At 38.2% G+C, this 17376-nt stretch overlaps 1 protein-coding gene across 3 annotated transcripts in view; it reads left to right on the plus strand.

Moving 5' to 3' along the window:
- Positions 1-17376, plus strand: part of ZBTB40 (zinc finger and BTB domain containing 40) — an 81356-nt gene that overhangs the window by 16529 nt on the left and 47451 nt on the right. The window contains exon 2 of one of the 3 annotated variants that reach the window (XM_082613996.1): positions 7429-7520. The exons of the other annotated variants lie outside the window; for them this stretch is intronic. The gene's annotated coding sequence lies outside the window, so the exon portion shown is untranslated. The remainder of the gene's footprint in view (positions 1-7428; positions 7521-17376) is intronic. 3 annotated transcript variants of the gene reach the window in all.

Consider the following 17376-nt stretch of genomic DNA (forward strand, 5'->3'; position numbering starts at 1 on the left):
CCACTGGGCCGCCAGGGAATTCCCTTGTTTTTGTTGTTTTTGTTAAGTCACAAACCTCCCTTACAGTTCTACTAATGACAGTGGATTGGGAAATTTGCCATCATATATATTCCCTAAGATACTTTTGGGCAGTTTTATGGCTTGAGGATAAATATTTTCTCATTGAAAGATCTATCAATGACTGATATTTAATCAACATTCAAAGAAAAAGATAGTAAACTATATAACACGCCTGGTGCTAGTGGCTGCCAGTCTGTCAGGTACATAGGAAGCCCTCCCTACTGACGGCCTGTTGTATATACTTAGGAGTTTGGTACTTTGGTTCAGGTGCTAGCTTGAAAGGCCAGAAACCTGGGTCCTGGGTCTGGCCCTACCATTGCCTAGATATGTGACTTGCCATGTCACTGAATTTCTATCAGCTTCTTCATCTGGAAGATGAGTGGGCTGAATTACATAGTCTCTACAGATAATTCTAGTTGCAAAATTCTCGGATTTTTATTATCCTTCTGATCAGGAATCATTCATGTTTGTGATTGATAAATAATTTTTTTTTTTAAGTTTTAGTGATCTGTGGCAGAGTGACCTGAAGGAATGCAGAGTAATAGGTGAAAGAAGTGCATGGGAGGAAGGAAGGAGGAAGTGAGCGGACCAAGGGAAAAGGAGTAAGGACTGAATCTGGTACCATGGTGTCAGGCAGATGACCCAGATGGAAGTTAGAAGGTGGATAAGTTCGGAGTTGATCGCTTCATTGGGCTTAGGCTCCTTGAAGGAGGAATAGTTCTGATCTGCTATGGATAGAGGTTTGGAGCACGGGAAGAAAAGCCTGAGGGCGGGAGCAACCAGAGGGCACTCCTTACATTCTGAGAGACTGAAAAATTAGCATGTGGTCAGTGCTATTAGTGAAGTGCACAAGGTCACCTCAAAGACAAAGCTAAGTTTAACTGTATCAGAAGAGAGGCTGGAGCCGCAGAAGAGTCCAGGAACTTGGTATTGGAAGGGACGAGACAGAATGTCAGTTGGCAGTGCCCATGCAGTGGACATTGACCCTCAAACTCTACCTGCCCAGTCTGGGGCCCAAGCATTTACTTCCATGACAAAAATAGATGCACCAGGCCACCACTGAATGTTGAGAGATGTAGTCTCTTCTGTGATTCCTAAAAGGCTTTCTGATTATACTTGACCTTGCTGCTGGAATTTTTTCACAGATGACTGCAGAGAGTAGGCATATTTCACTAATAAATGAACTAATAAATTGACTTTCTGATTTATATTTCTTCTCTTATACAATAAGTTTAGACAGTACTATCCAAACTCCCCAAGTCTGATTAATTTTGAGACTTTTACAGGATAGGGTGTTTGTATCTATGAGGTTGATAACCAGACTAGACCTTTAGTAAATTAAGTTTAAGCCGTCGAGGAAAGTCTCTTGCCAGTCTCTTCCTGGCAAGCCAGCTGGCCTGTTCCAATAGCACTGTTTCCCAGATATGCATTTCCATGGCATCTCAAATGCAGGTGATCCTGTCAGGGCATCTAGCCACACATCTCTGTCTGTGAGAGGAGTTGAGGAATGATAGCACTGAGCCCCGAAATCCTCTCAAGACTAAGGTAGTAATTAAGAACAGGGAGCCAGGTAGATCTGCATTTGAGCTTTGCTCTCACTCAATACCTGTATGGTCTTGGGCAAGTTGCATAACCTTGTTGGACATTAGTTTCCTTATCTGTGTATTAGGGATAATAATGGTGTCTACCTCATAGGGATGTTTGGGGAATTAAGTGGGAAAATGTATGGACAGAGCTTAGAACAAATGCTGGACATCATTACCATCATAGAGTAGTTAATGACCTTACTAAAGGCATTCAGGAGATTCAAGGATAGGAAAAAGAGCAGAGATCAGTGGATTGGGCAAAAAACGATGTTTTAATCACCTCCTCTTCACCTCGTTGATGAGGGAGGGATTCCTACCCTAAGGTTGTGGGGATGGCTAAGCACACAACACTGGACACTGGCAGATGAGACTGAAAGCGGGTTATACTCACAGCCCCAGAGGAGGACACAGAAGGTGTACTCAGGAGCAGAGTTAACAGCCAGGGGCTGTGGGAGGCAGGCTTGTAGTATCAAGAAGGTGGGTGCTTTCTGGTTTATGCCAGAGGATGCGATTGGCTTGTTTGAATAATTTTGGGGGCTGGCAGGGAACTGAAACCCACTACCCAGGAATAAATAGGAACAGTTCCTGGCCCCTCTGATAAGGAGGATTGTTTGGCTAGGGGACCTTGTCCACGGGAGCGGAATGGGTACTGGAATTTGTGGTTAGGACATTTGAGGCCTTCTTGATTTTACCAGCTGTCAAGGCAGCACATCTTTATTTAGACTTTATACCACAAAAGAGAATATAGGCCTTGAAATGCTGTTCGATACGGCTTTTAGGGGATCTGGGTATGGAAGGCTATGGAAGACAAGCAGAGTTGTCCTGTTCTGTGGGGGAAGACAGATGGGCATAGTAGTTAGAATGGAAATGTCACAGTAGGTCATATATAGTGTCATGAGCCCAGATCTCTTCACTGTGTCCAGTTCAGCATACATTTATTGATTGGCTGTACCATCCTAGGACCTGCCAAGGCTTAACCAGGTTCAGGTGACCACTTTACTCTAGATCAGGAACAGTTTGACCTCCATTTACTTTGGCAGCAGCCAGGGAAGCTTGTCTAGCCCTGGAAGTCCGGGTTGCTGGAATGCATTCTAAAGGAGTTTTGGTTGGTGCCAGGCCACAGAGCTATTCACCTAAGGCCTGGTTATTAGAATCTTCCGTATTTTGTAGGTTTTATTCTTAAAGCTGTTCTGACTGGAGCAAGGGCAGGTGCAAAAGGGAAGGTTTTGAGGATGACTTGGAACTTTTTAGAGGTGAAGGGTTGCTTAAAGCATATTTGATAATAATTAGATGTGAAAAATTGTGATTTGAGAACAGGCAATGTTGTATAGTGCTTTGCTATTCAGAGAGGATTCCTTGGACTATCAACATCTGAATCAACCCAGAGCTTATTAGAAATGCAGAATTCAGATCCCACTGCAGACCTTCTGGGTCAGAATCTTTTCTTTGACAAGATCCCCAGGTGATTCTTATGCACACTAAAGTATGAGAAATTGTTCTAGTGGGTAAAAGGGCATGAGCTTTAAAAGACTCAGTTAGACTGGATTAAAATCTCAGTTCCTCTACTGATTTTGTATGTGATCTTGGGCCTGTTCCTTAACCTCTCCACTATTGGGACTTAATTATAAATTGGGTTTAACTATCTTGCTGGGTTATTAGTATTAAAGGGGGTGACATGTAAAATGTGCTTATTAGTAGCTCTTATTTGTGATTATTTGATAAATAATATCCTTAATAGAATATGAAAAGAGAGAGCAGGATACCATTACAGCTAATTCTGTTCACGAGACATGAATTGGTAATTGAGAGAAGTACAGTCTCCTGAGTCGATGGGCCAGTGGATGTGGTTGGCTCACTAAACAGTTCCCCTCAGGGTGAGACTGTAAGTGTACTTGTAAAGTAACCAAGAGTTGACGGCTGTACTTCTTAATGGCTGCTGAGCTCTTGGAAGGGAGAATAATCTGCAGAAGTGGTAGCTAAGTCTTGGCCTCCAGTGAGGCCTTCATATTATAGAGAAAAGAACTATGGCTTGAGGATTGAGACGTGGGCTGAGTTATGCCCCTTGTTAGCTCTGTGGCCCTTAACAAGCCATTTAACATCCCTGAGCCTTAGTCTTCATCTGTAAAACAAAGGTAAATGGAAGGATGAGGTGTAAATCCCCGAATATAGCAAGGTATTATCCCTACTTGATATGTACCATAGAGCTCGGTAGACAGCTTCCCAAATCCCCAAAGGTGACTCTTAGAATCTGAAACTCTTCAGAGCTGTTCTGGCTACCTGGATTTCCCAGTGACCAGAACGTACCTTAGGAAAGCACACAGGCCGTTCAGGTATTGCTACAAATCTCAAAGATTGGAACAGTAGTAGACTAGCATTTGGGATGGAATGATGATGATAGTGATGATAATAATATTAGAAACAACAATGATAATACATATAAAAAGGTACTACCATGAACCCAGGAGTATCAAATACAAAAATCTCCATCCCTTACACTATATATTGCTGCCTTTCAGGCCCGCAGTGTAAGAGAAGAAACCAAATGACAGCTGCTTTTGAACTTGAGCAATGTGGGCCTGCTAAAAGCTACAGTCACCCTTTTCTAACCTCACCAATCCTCCTTGCATTCTCAGAAATAATTGCTAGTGGTTCTCTTTTAACTTAGCTGATTCCTTAGATATGTTACATTTTAAATCATCTTTTTGTGTGTAGCAAATGCCCCATTTCTTGTCTCTGAGTGTGTGATCTTTGCTCTAATTATGTTGAGAGTGCCTGTTATTTCACCTGATTCTGGTTGTTTGTGAGATACTAAATAGCCATGGGGTTAAAGCTGACTCGGATCAAAGAGCAACTCAGCCTCTCAGGACCTCAGTTTCCTCTGTTAAAAAAGGGAGGGATTGGACTAAGGTCATTTGGTCATTCGACAAGAGTACGTGATAGATAAAGTAATGAACTTCTGTTTGCTGAAAGCAATGAATAGGGCTCTCTCCAAGGTCCTTCCCAGCTCTCTGGTTCCAGCAGAGCCCAGAAATCAAGACAGAAGTAAAGATTATATTCTGGAGATAGGGATTATCAATAGCAACAGTAAAAACAAAACAGACTTTAAGCAGATAAGGTTGCATTGAGCCAGGCCATATGAGAGATGTCTCAGACTATGAGATAGATGTGCCCAAAGGAGAGTGCAGAATTGTTAGGAGAACTGGAATGGAGGACCCTTGATCAAGTATTAGGATGGCTTTTCTTTCTTGGGTATTGGGATATAGAAATCTAAGCAGATGTGTGTCCAACTTCTGCTCCTATGGAGCTTTATTTATTATTAGACAATATATATAGGATGCTTGTTCTTCCTTCCCATTGCTAGTCACTTTTCTCTATTAGACCATGCCATCTGTCACTGGAGTAGCTCTGCTTTAATTGTGCTGTATTTCAGAAGCTCCTCCCTCAAAGCAGGTTAAATTCCTCTGCTCATTTTCTGGCCTCCCTAACCTAGGCAGCCTAGTGTTCCACATTTCCTCTTACATGGGTATTTTTGGAGACCCACCCTAGCCAGCCCAGTGTCCATAATAATGATGGCAGCAACTTACTGGAGGGCTTTCCAGTGCCTTTCCAATGGGTCCAGTGCTAACTGCCTGTGCACATACATGATTCCAGAGCACTCTCCCTCCCTTTTCACCCTTACCTGTTGAAATTGTACCTAACTTGCATTTACCAACTCCAGTCCTTCCCTTTTCCTTTCCACTCACTGGGATCAATCTGTTTTTTTCCCTTCTCTCTTCTTCCTTTCCCTCTTCTTGCTCTTGTGTATTGAGTCCTTCTAAGACTTCTGTTTTCAGTCATTCCAGTTGAAATAAGTTGAGTCAACTTTATTGCAAGCTCTCTGTGAACAAGGACCTTGTTTTATATTTCACTTGGCTCCCACACAGCACCTAGCAGTGGGCTGAGTAATTGGTAGGCAGTTGACCCATAAATAGTTGTTAATTGACATGTGTGTATTGCTGGCTGAAGACTTATGGGGAAATAAGTACAGTAAATTGGGGAATGGCAGGTCCAGTTCCTGAGGCCCAGAAAAAAGTTTCTTACCCTTCATCAGTGGTAGCAAAGTCTTTTGTTTGAGTGTCTTGCTGAGGACCTTGCCAGCAGTTGTGGATTTCAGAACATCTACTTTATTTAATTAACTGATGTATATAAGAGACTGTAAGTCTTTAGTGTTACTTTCCTTCTTGTTCATGGAAGGGATTCCATGTTTCTTACCAGCTCTGACTTAAGTTCTCACTTGTGCTTTTTCTGGTTTTTTGGTTTTGTTTTGTTTTTTCCCCTGTGTGTAACTGTTGTTTCTTTGTAACTTAGAGAATCCTCAAACTTTCAGATTCTTTTTGGAAGTAGACAAAATAAAATTTTAAATAAATAAATAAAATCTTTGTGCTTCTTTTAGAAAGCTGGCCTAGTTTCCACTTTGTGTTGAATTCCCATTTGTGTTTTGGGTCATTATGCAGCACTTGGTTCAGCCAATTAAGTTTTTTCTTTCTAAGTATCTTTATTCTATATCAGTATAGTCTTTTCTTGAGGCTTTAATATTGTTGCTTTCAGGGAGATCAGCTCGGTGCTTTGTGACCGCCTGGAGGGGTGGGATAGGGAGGGTGGGAGGGAGGGAGACGCAAGAGGGAAGGGATGTGGGAACAGATGTATATGTATGACTGATTCACTTTGTTATAAAGAAGAAACTAATAAAAAAAAATATTGTTGCTTTGAGGAACATCCATCTTTCTGGTGCTCTTTTGTTGTTTAAATGTTCTTCCCTTGGGACCTTTGACAGTTTTCCCAAGCCTAGTGATTCCAGTTAAGTGCTTAATAACATAATTTAGGTTGCCTCTATACAGGAATCTCCAGGACTTCACTTAAAGATGCCAACATGCTGTGTTCCACTATAGTTTCTTAACTCCGAAAAGCATGCTTTTGTGGCATTATATTTAGCGCTGTATTCTCTCCCCTCCATTTAACTTCCTTACAAAGGGAGTTAGAGGGAAACAGTAAAATATATGTTAGTCTTTCACATTTTAGTTGTGCGATCAACAAAGTGTAGTTTAGCCTCTATAGTACGTTTCAGTAGCCCCCAAGTCACTAATGTAGACCTCATGATTATATATTAGATTTATTTAATAACAGTATTCTGTACCTGAGAGTGGTCTACAAAGATTATATAGTTTAACTGTTTATTTACGGGTAGGTACTTTAGCTGTCATGTCAGATGGCTAGTTTCAAAACCATTTAATGAGGGAAATTCAGTCTTTCTTGGTAATAATAATACAGCTAGCACATACAGTATTTACTATGTGCTAGGCACTGTTTGAAGCGTAAACACACCTACCCGTTAATTCTCTTATAAGTAGCATATGGCTGTTTGTTTTAAGAATCCAATCAGAGAATCTCTGCCATTTAACAGGAAAGTTTAATCTGCTTCTTTATTGTGATTACTAATACATTTGGACTTATTTCTACGGTCTTAAGTTTTTTTCTATTTACCACACTTTCTTTGCCTTTCTTTTCCCCCTTTTCCACTTGCTATTGTATTAATCGCATTTTCTTAATTCCCTTTTATACCTCTTGTTTGCAAATATTTGTTCAGTTTCTGTTCCCTTATATCCTTACCTGTGAACATACATACTTTACTTAGGCTAAAAGCGAAAGTTAATCATTATTTTTGTCATCCCCTTGACTCTTAGAACATCTTAACTCTAGTTCTCCTTCTCTCATCTTCCATGTTCTTGTTGATGTTTAATTTCAGAGAGGCAGTGGATTTTTAAGAATATAGACCTCAGAGCCAGACTGCCTGAGTTTGGAGCCCAGGTCTGCCACACACTAGTTGTGTGACCTTAGGTAAGTTATATAACCTCTCTGTGCCACATTTTCTTATATGTAAAATGGGGATGATAAGAGTACCTACTTCACAGGGTTGTTGAAAAGATTAAATGGTTAATAGATGCAAAGCATTTAGAACAGTGCCTGGCACATAGTAAGCATTAAATAAGTGGTAGCTACTATGGTTGTCATTATTCTACTTTGTTTTTAACCTCCACTTCCCATATCCATCTTAAAATAGCCAGTGCATTTTAAAACACATTTCTTAATTTCTTTTTTATTAAGATATAATTAACATACAGTTTGATGAATTCTATTTGAAGAGTTTTGACAGATATCTACTCTTCAACCACCATCCAAAATAAGGCACAGAACATTTCTGTTCCCCGAGAAGTTTCCTTGTGTCTCTTCCTGTTTAATTCCCTTCCCCCACACCACCCCACAGCCTCCACAACCACTACAGTACCTGGTTGCTATCACTGTAGATTAGTTTTTTCTGTAGGTCTCTTTCCTATAGATTTAGTCATATATATGTACTCTTTTGTGCCTGGCTTCTTTGACCTAACACACCGTTTTTAGGGTTTATCCATGTTGTTGCTTGTATCGATGGTTAATCTTTTATTATAAGAAACCTCCACACAGTTCTTCAAAGTAGTTGTACCATTTTGCACTTTTAGCAGTAATGTATGCAAGTTCTAGTCATTCCACATCCTCACCAACATTTGGTATTATCAGTTTTTCTGATTTTAACTTTTCTAGTGGATATGTTTAGGAGTTTCTTTGCTTGCTACTTGCTATTTTTTCTTACATTCTATCCTTTCTTTCTGGTTCAATTTGCTTCTTATAGTAATTCTTTCAGTGACAGTCTCTGAGCCTCTTATCTTTGTTTGAAGGTGATTTTGTTTCAACTTGTATATAGATACATGGTTGATTGTTATTTTCCTTAATATTTGAAAACTGTTACTCCATTTTCTTCTGATATCTATTGTTATTAATGAGAAGTCTGTACCAGTCAAACCGTCTTCTTTGATTAAGTAATAATCTTTTCTTTTGGTTTGCTTACAATTTCTTTTTCTCAGTGTTGTTGATACCTCAAAGTTTTTATTCTGAAGACTCATGTCTGACTTTAATCCTAGAACATTCTCAGATACTATATCTTCAAATTGCTTCTCCCACATGTTCTTCATTATCTCTATCCAGAACACCTATTTAGATGCATGTGAAACCTTCATATTCTGTTTTCCATGTCCTTTAACCTCTCTTTCATATTTCTGTTTTTGGGTTTTGTTTTGTTTTTTTACCTCTCTGCTACCTTCTGAGTAATTTTCTCAGACTTCTTTTCCTAATCAATCATTTTCTCTTTAGCTGTATCTAATCTGTTTAATTCATTGATAGATGAATTTCAGTGACTTAGCTTTTATTCCTAGAAGTTCTTTTGGTTCTTTTTCACATCTGCCTATTCTTTTTTCATATTATCTTTTTCTTTGATTATGGCTTCCCTTCATTTTGCCTGTTTATTAAAATGAAACAATTAATTGGTAGCATTTTTCATAGTATTCCATAATTTTTAGGGTTTTCAATCTTGTAGATGCTATTTGTGCTCTTTCTTGCATCTAATGTCTTCCCGTTGTGGTGATTCATTTCTTCATGTGACTTTTTGTTTTTACTGTTTGCCTTTTGGGGGTGGCACAGGAATCCTCCTCATCTGAGACACTCTAGCATCTATCTTGGCAAGGCCCTTCTCGTTTGATTTTTTTTCCTCCTTCACCTCCGACCCCTACTCCTATTCCCCTCCCCTTTACAGCACTTACTCTAATGTATTTGATAAAATGTGTTTTGCTACAATGTAGCTTTACCTTATTGTTATTCATTGTTTTGTTTTTGTGTTTTTAACTTACATAAATGGCATTATGCTCTAGATCTCATTCTGGTTGTTATTGTTTCACTCAACTGGGTATTTAAGATCTGTCCCTGTTTCTGTCTGAATAGTCAGTTGTTGCTTCTTTCTAATGCACTATATTCTATAGGATACATTCTGCATATTTACTTAAATTCTTTTTGTGACGGACATCTAAATTACCTCTCATTTCCCTGCTACCAAAAACAATGGCCCAATGATCTTTCTGGCCATGTGTCCTTATGAACCTATGTGAGAACTTTTCTGGGAAATGTACACAGAAATATGATTCTCGGGCCACAAGGCATATATGCACAGAAAATTTCACTAAATATTACCAGAGTGTTTTTCCAGAATAGCTATATCAATTTATATACCACCAGTTTTACTCTAGATTCAAATTTATGTTCTACCACATTTTACTGTAAGACCTTAGAGAAATTACTTAACCTCTCTGGGCCTTAGTCTCCCCATCAGTAAAAGGGAATAATAACAGCATCTGCATCATCAAGTTGTTAAGAGAATGAAATGAGTTAATATATGTAAAGCATATTCCTGGATATAATAAGCACTTCCTGAATATATAATAAATGTTGGCTGCTTTTACTGCTGTTGTAACAACTACTCTTACTCGTTAGCCAGTTAAGTGAGCTTCTCCTTCTTTGAATTGCCTAGTTATGTCATTTGCCCATTTTTCTCCCCATTGGATTTTTTTCCCTAAGGTTTCCAGGAATTTCTTATGTATTCAAGATATTAACTCCTTGTTGTCTTTAAACTTTATAAATATCTCCTGGTTCTACCATTTGTCCATTGTCTGTTAATCATATCTATAGACTATAGAGTTCTTTGACAGAAACCTTTAATATCAGTATAATCATATTCATCTTTTCTTTTTTTAAGCTTTTGGGGCAATGTTTAAGAAGTTTCCCAACCCCTGCTTCAAAGATACCCTCTGACATTTTCTACTGTTAGCTTTTATAAATTTACCTTTCACATTCAGGTCTTCCTCATATGGTTTGTAATAGTGAGCTCATTTCTTTCTATGTTTTTCTTTTTTCCTGTGAGAGTCTCTGTGCCTTGGGTTTTGAAAGTATTCTGTTTTTTTCTTCTGCATGTCAAAGACCAATTTTTATGTTAATTTCTCAGCCCAAGATTCTTATATGATATAATATATAAATTTGGATCCTTCACCTCTGTATGTCATAAGCCTACATTTTAGATTTCTTGTGGGTGCCATTTCTTCTACTCAAGGCCCAGATAATTAGCAACTTTTATTCTGTTTCCCTGAGCCAGTGAGCAGAGATTTTTCAGACTGCATATAAAGGAGGGATAGTTGTTTGAGGCTCTGTGCTTTGTGCAAGGGTCTCAGTTCCAACTCTCCCACCTTCTACCTGCCTGAAGCTATACTTCCAGTCTCCATGTGAGCATTAATGCTTTCTCCTCCAAGCCTAGGGCCTGTATTGGAGTTTGAAACCCCTATGGGCCATCATGGTCTGAACGCCCACTTTACTGTTTCAGCTTTGATTTTGATGTCACTTCCATTTCAGGTGCCTGGGGATTCCCTTTTTTTTTTTTGCTTGTCTCTCTCTATATATATTTTTAATTTATTTTATTTATTTTTGGCTGCGTTAGGTCTTGTTGCTGCCCGCGGGCTTTCTCTGGTTGTCGTGAGTGACTCTTCGTTGTGGTGCTCAGGCTTCTCATTGCGGTGGCTTCTCTTGTTGCAGAGCATGGGCTCTAGGCACGTGGGCTTCAGTAGTTGTGGCTCGCGGGCTCTAGAGCACAGGCTCAGTAGTTGTGGCGCACGGGCTTAGTTGCTCCGCAGCATGTGGGATCTTCCCAGACCAGGGCTCGAACCCATGTCCCTTGCATTGGCAGGAGGATTCTTCTTAACCACTGCGCCACCAGGGAAGCCCTAGCTTGACTATATATTTTTAAAGCATTTTTGTTACATTTTATCCAGCATTTCTGTGTGTGAAGTAGGAGGAAAAGGTCCATTTACATCAGTTCAGTGTGCCATTTTGCCAAAAGTCTTTCCTTTAATTAGTATTCCTATTAATCTCAGTAAAATTTCAAGTTTCAACTTTACCAGCTTACATTCATTAAGTAACCTTTATTCTGCCTTAACTATCCCCATTCTCCTTTTATTGCTCAAGTTTATAACCATGTTTTTAGTATCTATACCATGGTATAGATAGGGTTTGGGGTGATTAGTACTGAAAATTTACATTCCTAAAAGGAAAAATTTTTTAATAGATGAACTTTATTTTTTATAGCAGTTTTAGGTTCACTGCAAAATTGAGAGTAAAGTGCAGAGTTCCCATATAATCTTGTCCCCACACAACCTCTCCCACTGTCCCACAACACAGTGATACATTTGTTACAATCAGTGAACCTACATGGATACGTAATTGTCACCCAAAGTCCATAGTTTTCATTAGGGTACACTTTTGGTTTCATACAGTCTCTGGAATTTGACATGTATATGATACATGAATTCACCATTGTAGTTTTATACACGATAATTTCACTGCCCTAAAGATCCTCCATGTTTCACCTATTCATCCCTCCTTACTCCCAACCACTGGCAACCACTGATCTTTTGACTATCTCCATCGTTTTGCCTTTTCCAGAATGTCATATTGTTGTATTCATACAATATAGAGACTTTTTATATTGGATTCTTTCACTTACTAATATGCATTTAAGTGTTCTCCGTGTCTTCCCATTGCTTGATAGCTCATTTCTTTTTACACTAAATAATATTCTATTGTCTGGATGTACCACAGTTTGTTTATCCATTTATCTGGTGAAAGACATTTCAGCAATTATGAATAGAGCTGCTATAAACATCTGCATGCAGGTTTTTGTGTGGACGTAAGTTTTCAGTTTTTTTAGGTAAATATCAAGGAGCACAATTGCAGGATCGTATGATAAGGATATGCTTAGTTTTATAAGAAACTCCTAATCTGTCTTACAAAGTGCTGTACCATTTTGTATTCTCACCAGCAATGAATAGCAGTTCCTGTTGCTATACATCCTCACCTGCATTTGGTGTTGTTAGTGATTTGGGTTTTGTCATTTCTAATAGGTTTTATTTGCAATTCCCATATGACATATGACATTGAACATCTTTTTGTATGCTTACTTGCTATCTGCGTCTCTTCCTTGGTGGGATGTCTGTTAAGGTCTTTGGTGCATTTTTTAATCAGGTGGTTTTCTTATTGTTGAGTTTCAAGAATTCCTTGTATGTTTTGGATAATAGTCATTTAACAGATATATCTCTTGCAAATATTTTCTCCCAGTCTATGACTTGTCTTCTCAGTCTCTTGACATTATCATTCATAGGGCAGAAGTTCTTTAAGTTTAATGAAGTCCAGCTTTTCCATTATTTCTTTCAGGGATCATGCCTTTGGAGATGTATCTAAAAAGTCATTGCTATACCCAAGGTCACCTAGGTTTTCTTCTTTGTATTTTCTAGAGGTTTTATAGTGTTGTGTTTTTAAGTCACATTTAAGTCTGTGATCCAACTTGAGCTAAATTTGTGAAGGCTATGAGGTCTTTGTCTAGATTCATTTTTCTACATGTGGATGTTCTGTTGTTCCAGCACCATTTGTTGAAAATACTGTCTTTGCTCCATTATCAAAGATCAGTTGACTGTACTTTTGTGGGTCTATTTATCTATTCTTTCACCAGTACCACACTGTTTTGGTTACTGTAGCTTTGTAGGTAAGTATTGAAGTTGAGTATTGAGTAGTGTCAGTCCTCCTACTTCATTCCTCTACCCTGATATTGATTTGACTATTCTGAATCTTTTGCCTCTCCATATAAACTTTAGAATCAGTTCGTTAGTATCCACAAAATAACTCGCTGGGATTTTGATTAGGATTGTGTTGAATTTATAGATCTATTTGGGAAGAACTGAAATTTTGACACTACTGAGTCTTCCTATCCATGAACATGGAATATCCCTCCATTTACTTAGTTTTTCTTTGATATCTTTCATTAGAATTTTGTAGTTTTTCTCATATACATCTTGTATGTATTTTGTTAGACTTATCCTCAAGTATTTTCACTTTTTTTTTTGTTTTTTGTTTTTGTTTTTGCTTTTCTTTGCGGTACGCAGACCTCTCACTGCTGTGGCCTCTCCCATTGCGGAGCACAGGCTCTGGACGCACAGGCTCAGTGGCCATGGCTCACGGGCCCAGCTGCTCCGCGGCATGTGGGATCCTCCCCGACCGGGGCACAAACCCGTGTCACCTGCATCGGCAGGCGGACTCTCAACCACTGCACCACCAGGGAAGCCCTATTTTCACATTTTTAATTTCTTTTTTGGGGGTGCCAATTAAAAGGTAATGTTTTCATTTCAAATTCGACTTATTCATTGCTGATAGACAGGAGAGCGATTACGTTTTTCATATTTACCTTGTATCCTGCAACCTTGCTGCTATTGCTTGTTATTATTATTAAATTTGTTGTCAGTTCTTTTGGATTTTCTACATATCTCATCACAGTCATATCATCTGTGAACAAAGACCGTTTTGCACCTTCCTTCCCAGTCTGTATACCTTTTAGCTAGGAATTCCAGAATGATATTGAAAAGCAGTGGTGAAATGAGACATCCCTGCCTTGTTCCTGATCTTAGGCAGAAAGCTTCGATTCTAATGTTAGCTGTTGGTTTTTGTAGCTGTTCTTTATCAGGTTGAGGAGGTTCCCCTCTACTCCTAGTTAGCTGAGAGTTTTTATCATGAATTTTGTGGATTTTGTCAAATGCTTTTTCTGCATCTATTGATATGAACATGCGATTTTTCTTTTTTAGCCTGTTGTTATAATGGATTACATTTACTGATTTTCAAAGGTTGAACCAGCCTTGAGTACCTGGGATAAATCCCACTTGGTCATGGTGTTAAATTCTTTTTATTATTGTTGAATTTGATTTCCTAATATTTTGTTGAAGATTTTTGTATTTTGGTCTGTGTTTTTCTTATAATGTCTTTGTCTGGTTTTGCTGTTAGTGTAACGCTAGGCTCATAGAATGAGTTAGGAAGTATTCCCTCTGCTTCTGTTTTCTGGAAGAGAGTGTGGATATTTGGTATAATTTCTTCCTAAACGGTTTCGTAGAATTTACCAGTGAACCTATCTGGGCCTGCTGCTTCAAGTGTTGGAAAGTTATTAATTATTGACTCAGTATCTTTGATAGATTAGGCCTATTCAGATGTCTAGTTCTCCTCGTGTGAGTTTTGGCAGATTGTGTCTTTCAAGTAATTGATCCATTTCATTAAAGTTACCAAATTTGTGGGCATATTATTATATTATTCCTTTTTTATCCTTTTATTGTGCATGGGATCTGTACTGATGTCCCCTTTCTCATTTCTGATACTAGAAATCTGTGTTCTCTCTTTTTTCTTAGTTAGCCTGGTAGAGGCTTATTGATTTTATTGATCTTCTCAAAGAACCAGCTTTTAGGTTTGTTTTTTTTTCTCTTGATTTCCTTTTCTCAGTTTCATTTATTTGTCCACTATTTTCTTTTTCTCCTGCTTACTTTGGATTTACTTTGTTCTTGTTTTAGTATCCCAAAGCAGAGGCTTAAATTATTGGTTTTAGATCTTTCTTCTTTTCTAATGTATGCATTCAGTGCTATAAGTTTCCCTCTAAGCACTGCTTTTGCTGCATCCCATAAATTTTGATAAGTTGTATTTACATTTTCATTTAGTTTAGGATATTTTTGAATTTGCCTTAAGATTTCTTCTTATGTGTTATTTAGAAGTGTGTTGTTTAATCTCCAAGTATTTGGAGATTTTTCCAGCTATCTTTTTGTCATTGATTTCTAGTTTAATTCCATCCTGGTCTGAGAACAGAGTGTATGGTTTCTATTCTTTTCAATTTGTGAAAGGTAACTTATGGCCCAGAATGTGGTCTATCTTGTTGAATGTTCCATGTGATATTAAGAAGAATATGTAATCTGCTATAGATGAAGTAATCTATAGTCAATTGATTGATGGTGCTATTAACTTCACCAGTGTCCTTACTGATTTTCTGCCTTCAGGCTCTATCCATTTCTGATAGAGAGGTGTTTCAAGTCTCCAACTATAATAGTGATGCACCTATTTCTCTTTGTATTTCTTTCAGTTTGCCTTACATGTTTTGATGTTCTTTTGTTATTCTTTTGTTAGTTGCCTACACAATAAGGATTATTATGTCTTGTTAGAGTATTGACCCCTTTTTCATTAAGTAACTCCCCTTTATCCCTAGTATCTTTCCTTACTTGAAGTCTGCTCTATCTGAAACTAATACAGCTCTCCTGCTTTCTTTTGATTACTGTTAACATGGTATATCATTCTCCATGCATTTATTTTTCATCTATATACATCTTTAGGTGGGTTTCTTATAGACAACATGAGAGTGGGTCTTGTTTTCTGATCCACTCTGACAATCTGTCTTTTAATTAGTATATTTAGAGCATTGATCTACCATAGTTGTTAATGTTGTCTATATGTTGCCCTTGTTTTTTGTCCCTACTTTTGTCTAACATACTGTTTCATTCTTTTGTAGTTTTAATTGAGCATTTGACGTGATTCCATTTTCACTTCTTTTTACCATATCAGTTATACTTCTTTTTAAAACTTACTTTAGTGGTGTCCTATAGTTTGCAATAGATTTACAACTAATCTAAATCCACTTTCAAATGACACTGTACCACTTCACATGTATTATAAGTACCTTATAATAATAATAACGTAATCTTAATCCTTCCCTTCTCTCCCTTGTATCATTGCTGTCATTCATTTCATTTATACATAAGCATATAGAATTGACCCTTGAACAATGCAGGGGTTAGGGACACTGACCCCTGGCACAGGCAAAAATCTGCATATAACTTTGTAGTGAGCCCTCTGTATCTGTGGATTCAACCAACTGCAGATTTCATGGTACTGTAGTATTTAGTATTGAAAAAATCCACATGTAAGTGGATCTTCACAGCTCAAACCTGTGTTGTTCAAGGGTTACCTGTATAAACATAAGCATACATAATCACATACATTGTTGCTGTTATTATTTTGAACAACCTGCTATCTATGTCAGTTAAGAATAAAAAATAAAACTGCTATCTATGTCAGTTTTTGTTTTACCTTCACCTATTCATTCTTCAGTGCTATTCATTAGTTTATGTAGATCCATATTTCTGTATTTTATCATTTCCTTCTCTCTGAGTAACTTCTTTAACATTACTTGGAAGGCAGGTCTACTGGCAAGCAAGTCCCTCAATCTTGCTGGTCTGAGAAAGTCTTTATTTTACATTCACTGTTAAAGGAAAAAATTTCAGGGTAGAATTCTAGGTTGGTAGTTTGTTTGTTTTCTTCTCTCAACATTTTGAATATTTCACTCCACTCTTCTCTTGCCTGCATGGTTTCTGAGGAGAAATTAGATGTAATTCCTATCTGCTTCTCTGAAGGAAAGGTGCTTTATCCTCTGGCTTTTTTCAAGATTTGTTTTTGGTTTTGGTTTTTTTTTTGCGGTACGCGGGCCTCTCACTGTTGTGGCCTCTCCCGTTGCAGAGCGCAGGCTCCAGACGCGCAGGCTCAGCAGCCACGGCTCATGGGCCCAGCCGCTCCGTGGCATGTGGGATCTTCCTGGACCAGGGCACGAACCTGTGTCCCCTGCATTGGCAGGCAGACTCTCAACCACTGTGCCACCAGGGAAGCCCAAGATTTGTTTTTTAAACTTTGATTTTTCTATAGTTTGAATATGATATGCTTAAGTATAGTTATTAAGAGCATTTATCCTGCTTGGGGTTCTGAGCTTCTTAGACCTGTGGTTTGGTGTCTAACATTAATTTGGAGAAATTCTTAGTCATTATTGCTTCAAATATTGCTTCTATTTCTTTTTCTCTTCTCCTTCAGATATTCCCATTGCACATATGTTTTACCTTTTGTGGTTGTCTCACAGTTCTTGGATATTTGGTTCTGTTCTTTTCAG

This window comes from Mesoplodon mirus, assembly GCF_964341445.2.
Source record: "Mesoplodon mirus genome assembly, chromosome: 3".
NCBI lineage: Eukaryota > Metazoa > Chordata > Mammalia > Artiodactyla > Ziphiidae > Mesoplodon > Mesoplodon mirus.